This window comes from Octodon degus, unplaced genomic scaffold (genome assembly GCF_000260255.1).
Source record: "Octodon degus isolate 3935 unplaced genomic scaffold, OctDeg1.0 scaffold00181, whole genome shotgun sequence".
In the NCBI taxonomy this organism is placed as follows: domain Eukaryota; kingdom Metazoa; phylum Chordata; class Mammalia; order Rodentia; family Octodontidae; genus Octodon; species Octodon degus.
The window spans coordinates 4361433-4370288 of record NW_004524757.1 but is presented as its reverse complement, the minus strand read 5'-3'; positions in this window follow the sequence as shown (position 1 = coordinate 4370288).

The following is an 8856-nucleotide window of genomic DNA, read 5'->3' as shown; positions in this document are numbered from 1 at the left end:
GCCTCACTTCTCATCATGACTAGGCCAGAACCAGGGACCCCTTTTCCCTGTGCTTTTCCTTCTTCTTCATAGACCTAGGGTCCCACAGACACAATTATATAGGGGAGGAATTCGCTGCATGATAACCCTGTATGGGGCTTCCCTAGACTGCAAAACAGGGGCAGTCCTCTCAGTGGTGCTCTATGTTCTAGAGGACAAGTCCCCTCACCCCAAACAAGGAGGGTTGCCCTTCTTCTAGCCTCAACTTGAGATGTTGGATGATCACACACCTGATATCCATAACAAGAGGTACACACCTGCCATGTGGGGCAGAGAAGGCCACCATGCTCTGTTCTAGTGGGGAGCAGCGGGTGCCCCCCTTCCTCCCTCTGGGTCCTGACACTACTTCCAGGTGGTCACACCCATATCCCTCTTCACTGATGGTGCCTTTTCTCCTCAAGAGCAAATCTGTTAGATGGCTCATTCGCCAAGCCTGCCCTGTGCGTTCAGTAACAAGAACAGAGATGGATCTGAATTTCTCAGAGATGGGCTTTTTGGGTGGGATTCTCTTACTCCTTTCAGGACTTCACCTGCTGTAGTAACTGGTTCTCTCCTCCTGTTTCATAAAGGAGAGACATCAGAAGAAGACATTTGCCTCTCTCTGATGCCAGAGGCTGACTTCAGTTGTTTCCTACCACAGACCTTTACAGGACGTACAGGGAATAATGCATTTTCTACAGTGCCCACAATATTCTCTCTGATCTGAATTGGTCCCTCCCAAAGCTAGCACCCCATGTCTTCGGTCAGTGGGGCTGTGTCCTCTTTGAACAATTTATCTATGATTGGGGAAATGCTCAGGTAGAGTGGTGAACATGAGCATGGGAAGTGGCAGTGGAGTGTCCTGGCAGGAGTGTCCCAATTACAGGGATGATAGCAGAGGAAGGGATGTATTAGGTTTCCACTCTTATCACACAGCCCCTCAATCTGACAGAGTTCAGCCAATGGCTCGCTGCTGCTCCCAACTGAAGCAAGGGCCTCACATCCAGGCTCTGAGTTCTAGGTATTCCCTAACAACAGGGGCTGCTCACCTAAGTATTCTGCATTGCACAGTATGCTCCTGACAACACAGAAGATGTGGGCTGTTTTCAGAATCTGGCAAGAGGCTTCATCTGTCATCTCATCCCTTCCACTTAACGCAACCAATCTGGAGTCCTGTTAAGCTCCCTGCAATGCTGACCTCAGAACAAGGTTACCACCTCAGAACAAGGTTACCTGGTTCCCCATATGGCTGAAGGGCCCATGCTATCATATCTTTGCTGTGTACTATAGGTCATATCTATACTGTGTGTACAGGGAAGTGATTTCATATGAGGTGAGAGAACTATGAGATTTGAGCCACACACGCTGTGCAAGGTGGACCTGACTAAGCACTACCTTCTTTGAGTCCTAGACTTACACTACAGTTTTCAAACCAAGGTTCTGTCTTTGCACTCAAGGAGCCCTGAGACAAAAGGGCTTCAGGATGTCAGTTCCCACTGCCAAGACTATATTCCCTACCGGAACACCTTTCTGTGTATCTGGGCTGTAACTGAGGCCGATGTAGGCTGTATGGGGAATTTCTCCCTGGTCCCTGGCTTCCTCACTCTGCCCTCAGGACCTCACCTTGATGTATCTTTGCTGTGCTCCTCCCTGCTCCTTCCATCTGAGCCTCACTCCTTAGAGCTAGGTTCCACTCTTCTCTACTGGTGCCCTGAGGGAAGGGGATACACCTCTGAGACACTATTTCCTCTGTGCAGGGCTCTCTTGATCTACTTCAACATAGAACTTTTTTGACTGCCACCTCAAGCAATGACTTTAGTAAAAGGCTCTGACTCTCATTAAGAAGTTAGGAGAAGGGCAGCCAGATAGCTCAGCAGACTAAAGTGCCTGTGCAGACAGATTGCAGTAGACAGGTTCCATCCCTAATGTGCCTTCCCGATCCTGCCCCTGGGATGTGCTGAGATGGTTATTGAGACTGGCCTTGCTAGCACATGCCTATAATCCCAGGGCTTTGGAGCATGAAAACTGAAGAATCAGTATTAATCTTATCTATTCAGCAAGACCCTATAGAACCTGTAGACTGTGTAGTAAATACATTTAAAAATAATAATAATTTAGGACAAATGGAGTGCTCTCCTGAGAATGGAGCACTTTGTGGAGCTTGTCTTACAAGGGATAATTTTCTAGACCATTCTGAGGTCATCTCCCTGTGTTGCAGATTCAGGAGTACCACCACAGCAACTTATGAGGAGCTAAGTAATCCCAACCTCTCTCTACAACTCTCAACTGACTTTAAGTCCTCAGAACAGAGATTTGATATCCTCGCAGGTCAATGGACTACAGTACAGTTGCTCACCTGATGTTTTTGGAACTTGTGCTAAGGACAGACATCATAGACTTTGCTAGAGGCTTCTAGAACCCTCTCTCATGAATGAGCTTTGTTAAGTATCCCTTCAATCTTTACTTTGATCTCAGTGAAGCCAAGTCCTCTACACCCCTCCAGCTGGAGGCCAGCATGTCAGCACAGAGCTGGGACTATGCAGTTTGGGTCTGATGAGGCAAAAAAGGACCACAACAGGGAATAGTTCCCAGAAGTGTTGGGAGAACATGGTATATCTGATTGTGTCCAGGTAACTTTCTCTGAGGTGTGGCTTTCACACTCCTCCTATAACTCCTCAATATGACCTTCACTCAACCCGACCCACTCTGCTTGCTAATATGAAGTGCACAGCTCAGAAGAGGGCCTCCAGATGCTCTAACCAAAAGCAGAGGCAGGGAGGGAATATTACATTTGGCCATGTGCACGTGATCTGGGGCTGACAGAAAGAGAGGAAAGGAATTCTTCAGACTACTCCCTCCACCCTTCGGATCAACATCTTGGCTGCTGTCAGAACCTGTACCTTAGTCCTCTGTGGACGTGATTCTGTTCCCCACTGCACAAGCCATCATTTCCTGAATTCCCTGAGGCTGAATATAATTCTAACAAATCTGCCTCTGCGTGGTGCAGGGCTGACAAGAGAGGATTATCTGGAGAGTTAGAAGACCCTGTCTCAGGGTGGGGATATCTCTACTTCCCCCACAGCCCATCACAGTGAATCCTAACTGGCCCCACCCACAATACTCCTCTCACATGAAGATTGAACCTCCCAATATCATCTCCTGTTGCCCTGATCAATGAGGCAGGAAGTGGATTTGCCATTTTACCAAGTTCTCTGGGCTTAAAGCAGGGCTGGCAAACTAGTCCCCAATCTACCCAAGCTATGGGCGAATCATTGGCTTGGTTCTATATAAAACTTGGAGCTATGTCACAGAGGGGCCTTAATCTGATGTGTCAGACTAAGAACCTGACTCTCAGGCTCCATTGAGAAGCATTTCTGTCTCACTTGAAGAGCAGTCCTCTCAGAGTGAGAATGACAAAGTAGAACATCAGAATTGTTTGCTGAGTCTGTCTGGGATGGGGCTTCCATGTTCTCCCTTCTGCTTTCCTATATGACTAGCAGAGATGGGTTTCTCTACACTCCCCTGTTGAAGTGAGAATTCACAACAAGGTCATGGCGCTGACCTCAACAGGCCAGTGTTATTGACCATCACATGCATCATTGTGCCTGGGGCTAGGCTGATGGGGAATGATGGTATTCTGTGTCACCACTGACCTTTCTAAAGGTCTTCACTTTTGTTTGTGGTATAGCCTAGACTCGCATCATCCTTCAACCTGAGAATGTTTCCATCACATGAAGACTCTGACTCCCAGTATTTCCTGGGGCAGAAGGAAGGAGACTCTTTTTTGATCATAGAATAAGTGTGATTATAAACATACAGGCCTGCTATAATTCTTATTTCTCTTGCATTCATTACCTGCTAGTATACAGCAGTTTTATTGAAAGCCAGGGTTCAATTATTAATGTGAGGTGTTTTCACGTGTTTATTAGTAGGGTTTCTGTAGCTAGACTCCCTCCAGTGTCCTTGTATCTTCAAGTTACAAGTAGGCCATCGGAATCTCTGGAATGAGATGTTGTCTCAGACTGTGCAGCATTGTAGAGACATGAGTTTTAGAAGTTTCTTCTAGCTCACGCTGTCATGGGCCACGTACATGGGCCACCGCGAAGACCCTCTACTTCCCTGTGCCATCCAAACACATGTCCGAGGTCAAGAGCCTGCCATCCCTCCCAGGGTTTCTACATAGTTTGCCATTTGCATTTAGTTACTGACTTTTGATTTGTAGGCCTGACTAACACACTCTCTTCCACTGATTTCCAGAGTTAATTCAGCAAGTTCAGCACAGTAGCCTAGCCTTTGTGTCAGTTTAGCAGAGGGTGGAATTGTGTGGGGATGGTTGGAGAATGTAGACAGTCTTTGGTGACTGTGCAATGTGTCATTGTTATTAAGTGTCATGTTCAACCTACCAATTAATATTTGTAAGCCAGGCAAACTAATGTAACACAGTTTTAAATGAAGTAATGCCATATGATTTTCCATCCCAATAGCTGACCCCTCAGATTGCAAATCTGATTAAGATTAGAAAAGCATGTGGTATTTCTTCCACATATTGCTTTTCATGTTTCTTTTTCTTTATGGTAAAATAAATTGTTACTGTAAAAGCTCCCCAAAGTCATCCGTACAAATGAAGGAGCTTTTGAAAATGTGTATGTGGGGTCACTTGGAGCAGCTCTGTGGTGCTTCAGTGCTTCCCCTTGTCTCTTTGATTATTGGGAGAAAACTGTGAGCCAGAATAAAAGTGATCTCCTTTCATATTTTGTGTCCAGGATTTGTCCAAGTGATAAGTAATGTATTCAGGTGATATCATCATTACTACCGTTAATAGAGATAGAATTAGAGGTAAAGGTAGAGACGGAAACCGACAGAGACAGATGCAGTATGGATCCCGGTTTATTCTTTTTCTATGTGTAACCACAGGATTCAGGACTGTTCATTTCAGTGAATCTCCTTTCTCTCTTGTAGTCTTTGTTAACATCTTTACCATTATTAGTGGATTAGACGATTGATGTGGAGATACATGTGCATGTACTGATGAAATTCATTATGTCACAGGGATGTATTTCTTGCTTATTTCAATGTCTCTTTGTTGTTCTTTTATAATTCTCATAGCAGGGTAACTATACCTTTAGCTGTTCTAGATCCTTTGCATTTTTATATGTTAAATTTCCATTTCAAGATGAATACATTTACAGTGCAGTTGCTTAGTTCACAGTGTCAGTATATATAATTAGTCAGGGTGAGAATCCTTCCAATTAACTACCAGATTAGAAAAATCTTCTGAAGATTCTCATGATGATTGCCTTACCCACCTTGTACATATAAATGTATGGATTGACTCTATCATGTTTTCTAGCTCTTCTCCTTGCTCTCTCTTCATTGTCTAGTCCTTAAGTTCTTGCTATTCCTTTAACTGTATACATTTCTATTAGTATTTCAACTTTTGAGTTCTTATACTGGGGAAACTATACATTATTTATACATGTGGTCTGGTTTATTTCACTTATGAGTATATCTTCAAGTGTCATCCACTTAAATATAAAGGCTTCAAGTTTATTGTTCTTTGTAGCTGAGTAATACTCCATTGTATAAAAATACTACATCTTTTTCATCCATTCCTCAGGTGTTGGGCATCTTGGTTGTTTCCAAGATTTGGCTATCACAAATTGTGCTGCAATAAATATAGGCACACATATATCACTATGATATGATGTTTTCAGATTCTCCTGGAAAATTACCAGTAGGAGAATAGCTGGTTTGAATGGGATTTCCAGTCCTAATTTTCTAAGTAGTCTCCACATTGAAGATGGCAATTTGTAATAGTAGGTTTATGTTTGGAGTGCCTGTCATTCTGGTCTTCTGTGTATGTGCTACTTGTCATTACACGCCAGTTAGTGCTGTGCTGTCTCTCAGGTAGATGATTGTTTAAAAAGTAAGGGGGTGGTGAGTGAAGGCAGGAGACAGGAAAAGGAGTGTTGCAGGACTGTCCTGCTACAATGTTGTATATGGTTATATCTGAACTTATGTGTAAACATATATAATTCTTTATTATTATGTTTAAAATATATTTTAATTTTTTAATTGTTTTTGTCATATTCTGTGGGGACTTAAAGTTCAACATATCAATACTTGATAAAAATACCTGTTCCATGTTATGCCTAAGATGACTGATACTTAGACAGATAGTGAAATTAAGCTCAACAGCCTAAGTTGTATGGTAATAACAATAAGCTTCTCTTCTGTAGGTTTAACAACCTAAGTATGCAGATCAAATATTAAAGAAAAAGGAGGGCCTCAGGGAATGTAAACGTTTTGGTCCTAGCCTTCCAAGGTCAATTAAGACTCAGGATATATGAGAACTTGTACTGTAACATCATGTAACTCAGTTGTGTCCCAAATTTTCTGATCAAGGAGATTATGGGGCCAAAGAGGAAAGTGATCGATGATGTAGAGTGTGCCTATGGAGAATCACATGGAGAGAAAACATTCTCTCAGGCTTTCACAGAGAGCAAATTAGCCAAGCAAGGGCTATGACTCATCCACATGGCTGACACTGACAAAGGATCTACAATCTGAGGTACAGGATCTCAGGATAAATTCTGAGGGGATTTGACTGACCTTATCATATCCAAAAGCTACAACTCTTGTTGCATAGGTCTTGCTTTACCTTGGTCTTAACCATCCAGCAGAAAAGTATAAAAGCGAAGTGTAAGAAGTCATGCCATGTTGTTACGTTGAGCTTTAGGGGATTCAGGTCAACAACTTCTGACATGTCCAATCAAGTGGAAGACCCAATACCATTATGGACTACTGGACATTTGGAATATTATGCTGAGTCCACAGACCTATGATATTTAAATGCTGGAACTAAACAAAAAAAGGAATACAGATGAATGACCATTCTGTATCTGTGTATTCAAAGTGGTTAGCATAGGTATGTAGCTACATTCTCTGTATGCAGTGAATAGAGGGATTTGTTCTAATAGTGTTTTCAAATACGATATCATGTCTGCATCTTGTACAACAAATAACCACTAGGAAGACAGTATGCAATGTGTTAATTATTGGAACTGTCCTACCAATCTGATTTGAAATTGTCTCATTGCTATTTATTTCTCAATAAAATTATTTTTTAAAAAGATCAATACATTTAATAAGAGATTTTGAAAAAAGTTGATTATTGCAGGAATGTTAAGTCATGTGGGTTTTGATCAAGACTGATACCTGCATTGATTTAGAACTTTATTATCACTTTTCTCAAAGTATTATATTTCTCCATGTATAGAACTATTTCGTATTTTGTCAGGAATATCCATGTGAATTCAGAGTATCTAATCCTAATTTTATGTATTTTCTACGGAGTCTTACTACACAGCTTGGACTTATCGTGGTCATCCTGTTTTTGTCCTTTTCAGTGCTGCAATTACAAGCAGGCGCCACCATGCTCTGTCTCCATCCAGGCTCAGCATGCTCCAGGGGCAGGACCAGAGGGGCACACTGAACCAGAGAGATAACACTGTTCCCTGGGTTTGCCAAAACAGTCACTTAGTCCATGAGCTATCTTCAAATCCTATTTTAAATGGTACTGTTCAATTTTAATGTTCACTTCCACAATTGAATGTAATAATGCACTAGTAATAATCTTGTAGCCCATGAAACATAGAAACTCAATTATCAGTTTTATAACACCTACATAATTGATTGAAACTTGTCATGTATTTTCTGAATATCTGTACATAATTTTACCGATTCTTGTTCAGTGTGGAGCCATTTCAGAAAACCTATCTCCACTGAAGTTTTGTTGAACAATCCCATTGAACCTCATCATGCTTTGTGAATTCATTAATCTTCATTTTTTATCAGTACCGCCACTATGGAAAAGTTTGGAAGTTCATCTTGTTTCCCCACACACACTCCTCCCACATTCTTCTGGCACATGACGACCATGACTACCTGCCTCCTCTCTCATACACTGATAAAGACCAAGCCTGAGGAACATGCCTGCTGAGATACATGAGCCCACTTGGATGAAAACAAGACCAGGGTTCCTATTGAGACATGTTTATTTACTGAAACCTGGACCAGATGAAACTAATGATTTTGAACATGATCACAAAAGAATTAGTGGAAGGAATGTTCCAGGATATCTCAAGTCATAGGTACAAGCTAACTCAAAGTGAGTCAAAGGTCTACGTGCAGAAGTTAAAGCACAGGCAAAAAGTTTTGTGACCTCAAGATAGGTGAATTTTTCTACATTCACCATTAAATGCACGGATTGCCAAAGCTAGTTCGAATGAATTGGGTTTCACACAGTTATAAACATTCCTTCCAGGAGCACTGTTAAAATAAAGGCGATGCAAGCCATGGTCTTGGAGAAATGACTTAGTAATTCCATATTGGACTTCTCTCCAGAGGGTATAAAGAGCTGTCAAAACTGACCAACATGTCAAATGGCTTGAGTATGTGAACAGATATTTCTCCAAGATGCACAATGAACAAAAAGGTAAAGAAGGCATGCAGGGTGAGCCACACAGGCAGGTAGAGAGGCACATGGCAGTACTTGCTGTCAAAGGCATGGAACTTTTAAATGACACGTAAGTTCTGGGGTGCAGATCCGTGCTGCAGCACATGCATAGCACATCCAAATCAAAGCCCAGCACTAAAATGAGGAAAGAACACATGATGAGATATCCTGAGACATCTAGTACAATGGCCAGCATTCAACAATAAATACAAGAAGTAACACAGAGAGAGCAAGTGCTGCTGAGTGTGTTGAGCTCCTGAAGCCCTCAAACTATGGTGGCAAGAAAGCCACAGTGATACCTCTAATTAGGAATCCATTTT